Source organism: Pezoporus wallicus, unplaced genomic scaffold, assembly GCF_028554395.1.
Source record: "Pezoporus wallicus isolate ANWC-B61680 ecotype Strahan unplaced genomic scaffold, APGP_CSIRO_Pwel_v1 contig_6566, whole genome shotgun sequence".
Lineage (NCBI taxonomy): Eukaryota > Metazoa > Chordata > Aves > Psittaciformes > Psittacidae > Pezoporus > Pezoporus wallicus.
The window spans coordinates 2,600,082-2,613,682 of NW_026638763.1; the positions used below are offsets into that span (position 1 = coordinate 2,600,082).

Sequence of the window (13,601 nt, forward strand, 5' to 3'; positions counted from 1 at the left end):
AGCCATTCAAAACCCGCCTGGACACATTCCTGTGTAACATTATCTAGGTGTTCCTGCTCCGGCAGGGGGATTGGACTAGATGATCTTTCGAGGTCCCTTCCAATCTCTAGCATACTGTGATACTGTGAAGAATACCATGCCTCATTTCAGAAGCTGCACATGATTATGAGCCCCACTCCTTGGAAGCAGTACTACAAAGCAAAGCGCAATGTAGTCTTCAAAGCAGCATATCACTTGAAGGGTTGGTGTTTGAAATATCAACTGTTATCTTTTAAATGGTAATTTGTTGCACTTGATCATGGGCCTGATGTCAAATATAATGATGTAGATGCGGAAGTCTTTATTAGCCTCATGTTCACAATTCCCACATCACCAAGACCCTCTAAAATGTTCAGGAATTTAAAAGACATTGAGATGTGTTGAGTGCTGCAGTTTCGGGGTATCCTCTCACACCAAATCCTTCTGGATCAAGTAAGGCGCCTCTTTGAAGGACAAGTAAAAATTTGCTTCAGGAAAACCTCCTGATTTTTGTCACATTCCCAAAGAACACTGACAGAGCACCAGAGGAAACCTCTGCTGAAAATCCCTGCTGACTGGCACGCACACAGGAGAGTGGGATCCTGGCGCTGCTTCAGGAAAGGGAGCTGTAGGGGTTTATTCTTCTAGTCTGTGCTGCAGCCTCAGTCATGTAAAGTGTTTCAAACTGGTCTTAAAAGGGCAGCAGCAGAGCCCTTCTTTTTAGAACATTTAAGTATTGTATTTAAAAAAAATAGCGGTTTTCATCAGTTCTTTGTTCTTGACAGAGCATGTGTATGGGTACCCAGTGATGCTGGAAGATACCTCTGTACTGGAGAAACACCCCAAATACCAGCTCAGCCTCATACAGTGCAGAAATCAGGTGTGGGATGGACGAGACTTCCATGATCTGTAATTGATCAGGATCTCACTGTCTGAACCAGGATATTCATCTGTGAGGATTTAGCACTGGCCATAGGGTGGCGTGAGGCTAGACATAGGCTGTACACTAAGGCACGTCTTGTTTTGTGCCAGAGGAGGGGTAAGAGGGGAATAGACTGACAAGGGATGCCATGGTGCTGGTGCTGGCGCAGTTAGTTTGTATCTGACTGAATTTAGTGCCTGTTTCTTCATGGGTACATGTTTCAAGGTTCTGTAGGGATGCTCAGCATCTGATGTGGGGGCTCTTTTGTTTCCAGATGGTGTAAGTCTCAATGCAGAGAAGCTGATGGTTGTTTATCACTTCAGAACATTTAGGTGAAGAGTTGTCTGGGTGTCAGAACAAGGTACTCTTCTGCTTTGTATGTGTCCATCCTGCAGACTGCAGAGAACCCAAGTATAACTTCTTTGGCCTACAGCCTGGGTTCTGGCCACAGCAAACCTCAGTTCAAGGCCCAGGCTGAGTAAATTGGGGTCCTTTTGCACCTTTGAGACAGGAACTGGAACAAGTATCTTGCTGCCTGTTCCTCAGCACTGACTTGCTGAAAGAAGAAATTAGTGGGAGGCCCCAGCATGGTCTGCCCCTTTGGATGGCCTGAGGAGGTCACACACATAGTGGTGGCTGCACCAGAGAAAAGGACAAAACATTATGGGAACCACAACAGGAGGCATGAACACTGCATTGCAGTCAGCAAGAGGGGCCCAGAGAGTCCGAAGCCTTTGCAGTTCCATCATCCAAGCTGGCTCTTCCCCAGAGCCGCTCCAGCAGCAGGAGGAGTTTGGTCAGGAATAGAGCCCAGATCTAAATGGCCACCATCTCTCTGCCAATGAAGAGGGTATAGCAAAGCCTTCAAGATGCTTTTGTTGGGAGCTGTTACACTTTCTCCTGATGGAACCTATACTTTCTTCCAGGAGATACGAAGAAGGGTTGTCTGCCTCTTCGGAAAAGTCTTTCCAGGTCTTTTTACACCCTATGCTTCAAATCAGACTGTCAGACTCTATCCTGCTGTACTGCTAGCATATCGATTGCCGTCACTATGGATACGGCGATCTTATGCTCAGACATGCACTAGTAGATAACATGTACATCCCTTCACACATGGTCCATTTGTTGATTGTGATGTTACAGGTGAGCCTGCCAGCTAAGGTGCCTTGCTACTTTCCATTATAAGACCCTGTTTCCATCACTTTGGCAAACTCTTTGTGTTTGAGGCTGCAGTTTTCCTCTTCGGCAGCCAGGCTCACCTTGCTCTCTTATCCACATGTTTTGGCTCAAGCTGCCCTTTCCTGGAGCCAGGCTGCCTTTCCGGGCTGGGTTGGCCCAGGTTTGCTGTTTCAACCCAGCATCTTGCCTGTGAAGTTCCTTAGCATCTTCCTCGTTGAGGAGGGGACACCTTGCTGACTGTCAGGAGAGACTTCCTAGAGCCTCTGCTACTTCAAGCCTCCCTGAGCCCAACCATCCCAATTTATGTCATGTCATATAGTATCTCTGCGAGTGGGAATAAAACAATAACCTGCCTCACCTTTGTTTGTAGTCTCTGGGAGAGGAGAAAGTCCACAGTTTCAAATGCAGAGGCAACCGATATTGGAAAACATGGCCAAGGACTCGTAGAAGTAAGGAGAAGAGACAGCTCTGATAGAGGGTGCATGGGGAAAGGTGAGGATGAGTAAGCAGCGAGATGGAGGCAAGTTGTAAGAAGGACTGGGAGGAAAGGAAGGAAAACTGGAAGTTAATAAAGAAATGGGAATGAGGAGACTGCTGCTTGGGATGAAACTTGCAAGAGGGGATACGAAAATGGACCTTGGTATGAAGAGGATAAAGATTTTGGAGTTTGCAGTGGTGAAAGCTGTAGTCTGGACAGCAAACATGGACAGGCCCTGGGTGAGGAACTGGAGGCCAGCAGGGCAATGCTTGAACTGGGATGGGAAGCTGATGCAGTGAAGACTGGGATAATCTAGGCAGACAGAATGAGAAGAATAAAATATGTTTATTGACCTAGGCAGTAGCTTGGTACATGTGCAGAAAGGGACCCCAGTTACAGTTAGGCAGTCGTCTCCCATTTCTTTCACAGCCGAACTTTTGAGGTGTGACCTTGCAACCTTAATGTCATTTCAGACAGCTTTATAAGTGTGATATGTGTTGATACACCTCTAGACAAAATCCACTTTGTGACAGTCACTTCTTTCTGCTGCATTTTTGGTAGTCGCTAATATGCTCTGTCAACGAAGGCAGAACAAAACTTTCCATCCCTGAACAAATAAAGTTCAGCACTGTCCAGATGTGTATATTTAAGTGGCTGCCACGGCTGGATTTTGTTGCTGGCAGATAGACAGTGATTTATTCTGTAAGTTTTGTGCCCTGAGCTTTCAGAAGCACACTTCTTTTCATCCTAAAGCCCTGCAGAAGTCTAGCAATAATAATTAGCAAGCCATAAAAATCGACCTGATTTGTGGGAACCGCTGAAGGATGCAAAGAGACATTTCTGTTCAAGGAGCTAGGAACAAAAGCGTGTGGTTACTGACCCACTCATGTCAGACCTAAATTTTGAGGGAATCCCAAGTGATAGGCGTTGTACAGTCTGAATACTGCCTATTCATTCAGCCCTTCTAGCAGAGTGAATCATCTTTTCAAGCAGACAGCCCCTCTGGGTCAGCATTGAGGTCAGTGGTGGGGCATGTGTTTCATACTGCTTGTCCTTAATGGAAAAGAAAACATGCAAGATTTTGCTTACGCTGTTGCAGCTTTGAGCATCTCATCTATAAAACATTTACATACAGTACCTCATAAGAGCTCTTACAAGTGGCAGCTCTGGAGGCATAACCAGGTCCTTCTGGAAGGGCCATCTGTCTTCCTAGCTGCTCATGTGCTTTTTCTCTTCAGCATCACCCCTGCCCCAGAGCTCTCTTCTCAGCTGATCTTCTTGTTGATGTCCCCAGCCTAGTTACTAGATTAGTGTCACTGTGTGCTGTCTGTAGGTTTTTAGTATGAGGTGGTCGGGTTGATTCTCTGGAACAGGTTGAAAATGAGCACCTCTTTTTTTCATCTGGGGAGCCAACCCCACATGAATGGCAAGGGGAAGTCCAAGAGGCTGTTTGTTTTCTCCATCAGCAGAGGGATATGGAAAAACACGTGTCTGGGATGTAACATCGTGTTTCAGTTACAAACTTATCAGACCGACAAAGCTGTTCATTTGCTAGAGCCTGGCAGTGCAATAAGTGCTTTTCATTTACAGTGCAATACAGTCTATGTCGTCTGCAGTGTATTTTCATTTTGAGTTTGTTAAACACTGTGATGCTCAGCGAGGGGCTGCGACATTCCATCGCACTCAGTGGGGAAGGGACGCCTTTAAAAATCAATGATGGGAAACCACACAATTATTTAAAGTCAATATTAAAATAGCAAATCCTCTAGATCTAGATATTATTTACATGTAAAAACATTCCCTTCCCAGAAGAGGCTATCCAATTGAGAAACCATGGGCAAATTAATGGAAGAAAAATTCAGCAATTGTATAACTGTATAAACTTTTATTATGCACCACCTCCTGCACGGTATAATTCCCTACAGTGAGAAGAATCACCATTCACTTGCAGGGAGCCTGCTACCAGTGAGTTCTGTTTGATGCACCACAGCTCTCTTTGGAGAGACTGATGGATTCTTTTCTCTTCTCTGCTTATCTTCTCTGTGCTGCACATGTTGTTATAAACGTCTGCCCCATTCCTCTCTTTCCCAGCATGAAGGGTCACGGTCTGTCTAGTCATTCCTTACACAGAAGCTTCTCCAGATCTTTTGTCATCCTCATTGAGTTCTGTACCTTTTCCAGGCCTACTTTATTTCGTCTGTGATTAATACTTAATGCTTTCAGGCCTCCTAAACCAACGTCAGCATTAGTGCTGCTGAAAGACTTTGCAGAAGAAAACATACAGAGCAATTCAAGATTAATCATATGTTGGATCCTGGGTTCTAGTCAAAAAGGCATCAGAAGCACCTGAACGCAAAAATACATGTGTGAATTTTCTGTCTCCATCAATGCTCTGCATGTCCTAGATCCCATTGTACTTTTTGTATCTCATTGCCTTCTTAATGGAAATCTCTGATGGGCAGTCGATGGGAGGACAGGGTTTGTCCTGGAGGTCAGTGTGAGGGTATGCTCTATGTACATTGCTTGCATTGGAAAGACCATGGTGATCATAGACATGTAGGCACCTGGCTCTGATGGGTATCAGCAGGTCTGTGTCACTGCCTGGAGTCTGTGCATTGAGAACATGCTGATGTGAGACTGGAGCTCTGTAGAGCTTCTTATCTCTTCATGTGGAGTATCTCGTGCTGGCCACTGCTTGAGGCATGAGTCTAGACTGGATGGGTTGATTGGACGTGGCAAATCCTAGCTTTCCTCTGGCCCCCTGGCTGTCTCTTTATATTAAAACAACATCCATTCACCCCTATGGCTTGGGTTTTTCCAGACTTTTTCCTCACTTACTGAATTTGTTCATCAGTCACTTCTTATCATTCTTGACAGGCACTTGCTTCATCCAACGCAACTTTCTTACCCTTCCCTATTCCTTGGCCCTGGGCTTGTTCCTCTCCTCCCGCAAAACTCATTTATTCTTCATCTTAGCCCAGAAGAATACTGCTGACTTCATAGGCATAAGTCAGCCCCTTGGCACAGGGTGGGAAGAGCAGAACCCAAGCAGTGGCAAGAATCGGGTAAGCCTGGGGAGGAAGCAGAACCTTAAAGCAGGTATTTGCTGTGACAGCAAGTCCTGCAGTTCAGATGTTGGGCTAAATGACTCAGTGAGTTTGTTCCTCCTCACATTTCAGATACCTTCATTTTCTTCGTTCAAAAAGCTCTGGATGCAAGGGCTGCAAAATAATCACTGTGGCTTCAGGTTCCTTCACTTATGTCTCAGTCCTCCTTGCCCTTCTCCCCCTGTGCCGGAACAGGCTGGAGGAGTGGCTGTTGCTTTCTTTTCTTTTGAAGGCAGCAGGCTTGGTTGAGTAAAGATTTGGCAGAGAAAAGCTACCACATGATAAAATTATATCCCAAATATTGTGATTTTGCTGTTTAGAGCGTTTAAGAGCACAAAAGATTTCTGGGTATTCTCATTTCCAGGTAGGGAGAGATTATTTTATTTGCCTGGGTACAACAGGCATGGGTCACAGGAGTGGGTGGCTGAATGTGGGTGGACAGCGTATTTCTAAGTCATGCAAGCATAAGGGTATATTTAAGTTAAAAGAAGTCATTTGTCTGTAACATTGTTGGTTAGAAAATAATATGAAGAGATGAAAGAATCCTGCCACTTCTGCAGGACCAAGGGTTTGCAGCACAACAGTCACTGCTCAGACACTTCCTGGGAGAGAAAATTCTAGCACTCGCTAATCCATGCCAAGTTTGCTGTGAATATAGAAGCAAGCAGACGTTGCAAGTAACCCCTTTCACAACCAGTTTCCCAACCCTTTGTCTCCTTGTTTCTATTTGTTTGTTTGCAGTTAGGTGTTTTGTGCTACAGCTGAAAGCATTGGCTTCTCTTGGCTGTAATAGGTTCCTGGGTCCCTGCCTCTAAGGTTTTCTGACTGTGAAACTGGGAGTCAAAGCTGCTTAAGTGAGTCTGGATGGAGTGACCTTGGAACAAGCTTTCTTCTATCTAATGCTCTTTTTCAGCATGAATAGGCAATGCCTCTGCTAGACAATAAGATGCTTCTGTTTCCGCTGTGTGCATGGCATGGTTGCCTGGCGTGTCTGAGTATGATGAAGTGAAGCTAAAAGCACTCTCAGCAAAGGAATAATCTGCTGCCCTTGACCTGGGGAGGAACTTTTCATGTGAGCAACAAATTTTACCCAAACTGGAGCAGCACGTGGCCTTGAGCATCCACTCCTGTCATCACCTCCATACTTTTCACACCAGCATCTTTGTGTTGCTTATGGAATAACTGACTGTGTCCCTTCACTTTAGCATATGGAAGGACAGAATTAAGCTGGGGTGGCAGCTGCAGCAGGGAGTCTACCCCTGGAGTTACTGAAGAACCCCTTTTCTGAGGATCCATGGCCCTGGAAAGGCTGCAGAGAGCTGGAGAGTGGTGCAGATGCTGCATCCCAGATTTCTACTGTGAACTGGTCCGTCCCCCCCATGTATTTTATGGGAAAGAATCTGCCAGAAATTAGCCCAGGACATGCTTTTTACCATTTGTAGTAGCTGACGCGATGATGTTCCCAAAGATAGTGTCTGGGTGTTGTAGCAGGGGTGGAATTAGTTTGAAAAGTTAGGTAAAGTCTTTGAAAAGACACAAAATGCTGACGTGTTTGTAGAGGCAACATTTATCATTGTTTTCTCATTAAAAGCTCAGTGAGTAAAGTTAAGATTGTGTGAAATTGTGTCATGTTTGATGAGATCTCAGTGAAACTGGAAGCAAGAAGGGATGTGAAAGCAAGTCAAGTGTGCAGAGAAGGAAAAGACACCCCAGGGTAGTTAAAGTGCTTATGCTGGATACGTGAGATCTTCTTGTGGGTGTTCTTGCTTAGCAGTGGAGTTGGTAGCATCTCTGCTAAATGGTCCACTTTGTCTCACCTGCCTGCAGAACAGCTCCCCTGAAACTTGGCAAGAGCATAGGCCTGTCCTACATGGAGAATCTGCAAGTAACACATTAGCATAGTTAATTAATTCCTCACTCCCTAATCCGAGCAGTCATCCGTCATGGAGTCTGTGGAGAGAAGGAATGCAAAGGTAGTGAACTGGGTAGAGTCATAGAATCACAGAATGGTTGGGTTTGGAAGGGACCTTCAAAGGTCATCTAGTCCAAACCCCTTCAATGAGCAGAGTACTGTGCGCTGCCCTCACCTTCTGTACCCATGAGCTAAATAAGCAGAAGATGACTTTGTTTCAGCCATTTATAAGCACTGAACATTAAAGCGGAGGTGGCAATGGGGAGGGAAGCCCTTGTTTTCTGTAGTGCATCCTCCAGCTTGGCTGCGTTGTTGGGATGGAACTTCAATGTCTTCTTGCTAAGGTTTGAAGTGACTACTGTGGTAAGAAGGAAATATGAAACACAGAAAAGCTGTTTCCTCTATTGGAGATGTGTTTTCTGGATGCTGTCTGAATCTTCTTCCCCTTCAAAAACATTTCCTTAAATCAAAGGTTTCCTCTCTTCTTAGCTTTTTGAAAATATATTTGTGAAAAGTGGGGCAAAGGAGGTGATCGTGCCCCTCTGCTCTGCTCTCATGAGACCTCACTTGAAGCATTGTGTGCAGTTCTGGTGTCCTCAACATAAAAAGGACATGGAACTGTTGGAACAGGTCCAGAGGAGGCCACGAGGATGATCAGGGGACTGGAGCACCTCCCATATGAAGACAGGCTCAGAAAGTTGGGACTCTTCAGCCTGGAGAAGAGAAGCTGAGTGGAGACCTCATAGCAGCCTTCCAGTATCTGAAGGGGGGATGTAAGGATGGTGGGGAGGGACTCTTCATTAGGGACTGTAGTGATAGGACAAGGGGTAACAGGTTAAAACTTAAAGAGGGGAAGTTTAGATTAGATACAAGGAGGAAATTCTTTCCTGTTAGGGTGGTGAGGCACTGGAATGGGTTGCCTAGGGAAGTTGTCAATGTTCCATCCCTGGCGATGTTCAAGGCCAGGTTGGACGGGGCCTTGGGTGATATGGTTTAGTGTGAGGTGTCCCTGCCCATGGCAGGGGGGTTGGAACAAGATGATCTTATGGTCCTTTCCAACCCTAAGTATTCTATGATTCTATGAAATTTTTCATAATTATTTTGGTAGTGAAAAGCAGACTGCAAAAATACAAATAATGGCTGAGTGTTTATTTCAGTAAGGCTTAAAATGTAGAGTTGAAAATCTCCATTTATTCATATTGTGGAAGAAGCAAAGTGTACCATGCAGAAAGGTCTGATTTCCAGTTAGATTACTGTGGTACTTTGAAAAGCAGGGAGCTTATGAAAGAGAAGCTGTGCCCACCAGAGTGTTTCAATGGGGAAAGACTTCAGTGTGCCCACCCTGAGCAGTCCTGTATTGTAAACTGGTGCATTGAATCCCCCCCTGTAAGGCCCCAGGAAGGGCAGGTTGTGCAGCTGCTTCCTGGGATATTTCCTTGCCTTTCTATCCACCCCAGATCACTTCATCTGCACCCAGCCCTTGGAGCTCATGCTGGTTCTTTGTGGTGGTTCTCCTGTGCCTCCTGCACCAAGGGTGAAAAAGCCAATGTGGCCACAAGCGTTGGGTTGTGTTCTCTGCCAGGGTTGTAAATCAGGGCCTTGGCACGGGTTGCTGAGGCGGCTGCTGGCTAAGGACTGTGGAGCCTCATGTTCCAGACAAGCCTGCCAACCGCAGTGGCTTCTCTAGAGTGCACAGCGAGGCCTTACGGTGCCCATTTCAAACGGTGCTTGCTGGAAAAATCAATGCAGCGTGTCTGGCTGAGGTGCTGCCCTGGGAGCAATCCCGTCCTTTTTCAGGGGTCGTTTCAACCAGTTTCCTGGAAACAAAAGACTCCACTGAGAAAGCCGGGAGTCCTGTGCCTGCCGGGAAACATCCCAGCTTCCTGGCAGCGCTCCTTCCATCCTTCACCCCCTCTGGCTCCCCGAGGCAGGAGAGATCTTAGGTAGGATTGAGCAGGGACCACCTTCTCTTTACTGATCAAGAGAAGACAAGGCTATCATGGTGCCTCATCCTGAAATTTGCAGGGGAGTTACGTGAAGTTTCATCCAGAGACTTGTGTCTCTTTGTGTTGGCACCTTTGCTGACTGGTATTGCCTATTTCATGCCTTCACCATCCTTATCATGGACCCAGTTTATTGGCAATAAGTTTTTTTCCCTTAATTCTTGTTTCAGATATCGCAGTTGTCATAGTGCTGTTGTTATGGTTACCATCTCCTTCACCAGCTAAAATGCCTTTCTTCTCTCCTGCAGGAAACAATTATCATTAGTGATAGATGGGGGGGGTGTGAGGGTGTTTGAATGGTAAATGGTGTAAAAATGCAGCATCGTGGATAGAAATGGGTTGTCAGGAAGGGCTGGGGTTAGAGCGGGGAGGGGTGTACAGGGATTCTTCTGGCTTTTTAGCTAGAAGCGAGCTCTGTGGTAGCTGTTTCTTTTTCTGCAGGCTGAAGCTGCTAGTACCATGGTTTTACAGTTGCGATAGAGAAGGACACCTGGTTTTAGGTCCCTGGAGTATGAGCAAGTTGATGAATCCCTTGGTGTGGGAGCGAGGGCAGCCCTGCATGTGGTTGCAGAGGGGAGCACCCAACAGCTCTGCTGTACAGCAGAAACGAATACCTGCCCCAGGGGGAAAGAGCTCTGTGGGTCAGGAGTGGCAGCTCAAAGGCTCGTTCTCATGCAGTTACCTGTGCGTGTGCTCTGCAGCAGGATAGACCTGCTTGCTCCCGATGGAAATGCAGCCGGTGCTGCATCCCAGCCCAGGGCGAGCCTCCTGGCCGAGCAGGGTTTGTGACCTGGAGCGGAGCGGGGGCGCTTTACCAGGTTCATGTTTCTCGAGTTGACAGCATTTCCCTTCTATCAGGAGCGGGGTGAGGCACCCTCCCCACCTGCCTGCTGGTGCTCAGCCCAACCGCGGGAGACGGGAGAGGGCTCGGAGCAGCGGGAATGCGATGTGAGCAGCCGCTCCTGCGGCTCTCCGCTCGCTCCCTGCTGTGCAGCGCTGCAGGTCTGACTGAGTGCTTCAGAGGCTCCAGCCGTCCCTCCTCCTCAGCTCCGGTAAGGATGCAGATTGCGGTGAATTTTGCTTCCACAGTGAGCCTCCTTTGTTCAGCCCCTGGTCCAGGCGCCGTCCGTTGTTTTCGTCCCGTTCTGTAATCCAAGGTACAATCAAAAGGATTTTCTGCAAATAATAAGTGACTATTGACTGTGTGCAGTGTAGGGATGGAAAACCCTTTAAAAACCACCAAACACTAATACAAGTGTGAGGGAATGAACAGTGCCTGCATTTTAACTGATGCAGTGTGGTGTTTGGGAGGATAGTCTTGCTTGTATTGCCTAGAAAGAGGGATCTAGCTGCAGGCTAGTAACTCAAACAGTGGGCAAGAAATAAACTATACTTGTTATAATTAGTAGAGAAACTTGTCCAGCCTTTATTAGGCTTGAGAGGTAGAGTGACTTCAATTGCTAGAATGTATAATTCTGTCTAATAATATACCATATTACTGGAATTACAGCATTTAGACCTTTAACATCTACTGGTGACTTCTGTTAATGGTTCTGCGGCTTCTGGACCGTGACTGAGCATTTTAAGTAAGAGGGAAGCTGACATGGTCCCTGTCAGATGCCACGAGACCTCCCCATCCCTGCTGTTTGCTGTGATTCTTTTTGATCAGTGTGAAGCACGCTGCTCACATCTGTAAATAGTCACATTAATTTGAGAGAAGGTGCATGTTAGCTAAAATGGAGGAGTGAAATGCAGGTGCAAAGCTCTCCATGTATTCATGACATCCAAAATTAGCCCTCCTTTTCTGTAAATAGCGGAAGGGCCCGCGAAGACAACAGCACCAACAGGGTTTGGGTACCACATACCACAGGCTCAGGTTTTTGATGGTGGCAGGAAGTGATTGGAATTTGTTTGTCCAGATTCCCTACCTTCTGTCTCTTGTTGATTCTGTTCTGGCCTCCTGATCCCTGCCTGCTTTCCTTGGCTCTTCTAGACAGAAGTTATTGGTAAGTTAAATTTCCTGGCAAATTCCCTTGGGACCTTTTAATCCACATTGCCCGGTACTTAATATTCAGACACATCATCCCAGTCGGCCAGTTGATAAGTGGACATGAATTAAAGGTTTTCTTGGTTGTGTTATTCACCAGTGTTAGTTAGGCTGCACCCTATACATGGTTTGAGGCTTTTACATTAAGGAAGAAATTCTTTTAATATGTGTTGTTTGGTTGGTTGGTTTCGTTGTGTTGGCTTTGGTTTTACTATAACTAATTTGAAGGCATCTTAACTGCGTTCTCCTCTAGTTCTTGGTGCTCTCTTCAAATATGTATGGCCACCTCATCTCATAAATTCATCTTCTCTGAAAGACACTTTCTGAATTTCTTAAGTTTCATTTAAAAAAATCTCTTAGGCTTGAGTCTCCTTCAGGAGTTCTGGCAGCCCTGGGTACCTGAGGCCATGCTGCCCATGCCTACCTGCCCCAGCCTGCCTTCATGGAGCACGGTAGCTTGAGTCAGTGCTATTGGGACATCTGAGCTAGATAGTCCCCTGGGAAGCAGGATTTGGCCCTGGAGCCATACATGGAGCATATTCCTTCTCATTCCCCCTCCCTCCCACCGAGCTCAGGGTTTGGTCATGACCCTGCCAGGGATTGTTTTCCTTTCTGGAAGAGCATGTTGTCTCTCCTTTCAGGAACTCTGGTGTTGTTTTTACTGCCCTGAACTGTAACTGTAGCTCTTCATCCATGTATCCAGGTGGCTGTTTCTCTTAGCTAATGAATTAGCTTCCCTGAAACCAAATAGCCCCATCGCACTGTGAAGAGACAATAGATGCAGGAGTAGGTAAAAGCATGGCTTCAAGCAGGGTATTTGCAAAATTCTTTATACTGGTTTAATTCTGTTCTCTTAAAAAGTACTCCTAAAAAGTGGAATTTGTAGAAAATTCATCTGCTTACCTGCAAAGGCAATGTTAATACAGTGCTAAGGTGATTCTGCAGGATGTACCCGGGTAATACATACAAGGATAGCTAGAATGACAGGATGTTTAAATCAACATTATCTTGGGTTTTGCATATCATGGTCTTGTGCTGTATTACTGTGGGTGATTTGTTGTTTCTGGAGTTCAAAGCACTTGGGCTTGGTTCAACCCAGCCATGGCAGCAGGAGCTGGTGTCACATAAAAGAGCATATGGGTTAGGAGACATATTTACAGTGCTTGTGAAGGGAGGAGGTAACGGCAAAGGTGTTCCACATGTCCCACAAGGTTTGTCCCTCTGTGTTAATTCAAAGTTATTGAAGTATTTTCTGTCTCTACACAGTTCCCAAATGGCTGGAAAGAATGGGGGATTTTTTTTTTACCATCGTTTCTGCTACAGGTTATTAGTTTAGAAGGCAGGATGTCCAGTTCAGATCCATAATGCTGTCCCTAGGGCACTGCCTGAGTTACAAGGATACAAATTCAGGGTTTGTGAAGTGTCTCTTCACTGCTGCTTTGCTACTGCCAGCGGCTGCCCATGGAGCATGATCTCTCTGACAGAGTCTCGGTAGCATCCTTCATGTTAGTGTGGACAAGGAAGACAGTTTAGGGAGGGTTATGCATTGTCCACATGTAGGTCAGTACCACTGAGGTGGTTTCTGTGGTGCACAACAGCGGTCATTTCCACCCGATTCCCATGCCATGGTTTGCATGGCTGGCTTTGATCAGGCTTCAAAGTGAGGAACACACTGATGGAGGAGTATTTCCATGATCCCGTGTCATGTAGCTAACCCAGCCTGCACTGAGGCTCGTACTTGTTCCCATGGGATGTTGGCATGGTGTCACCAGTGTGGCTTTGGTGTGCCGGGTGTTGATGAAGCTGAGGCTGGTATGGGGTTGCGCTGCCCTCCCTGCCACAGTCCAGTGCCTGCCTTGGTCATCTCTCACCACCACTAACGTCAGCTGGTGGAGGAGAAGAGAGAAAACCTCCCAGTAAGATCAGTGCTGCGTG

General features: G+C 46.4%; 1 protein-coding gene across 37 annotated transcripts in view; it reads left to right on the top strand.

The window, feature by feature from the left end:
- MAP2 (microtubule associated protein 2) overlaps positions 1-13,601 on the top strand; it is a 224,830-nt gene that overhangs the window by 134,356 nt on the left and 76,873 nt on the right. Inside the window, exon 1 of one of the 37 annotated variants that reach the window (XM_057412252.1) lies at positions 10,543-10,671. The exons of the other annotated variants lie outside the window; for them this stretch is intronic. The gene's annotated coding sequence lies outside the window, so the exon portion shown is untranslated. Of the gene's footprint in view, positions 1-10,542; positions 10,672-13,601 lie in introns of those variants that run through there. 37 annotated transcript variants of the gene reach the window in all.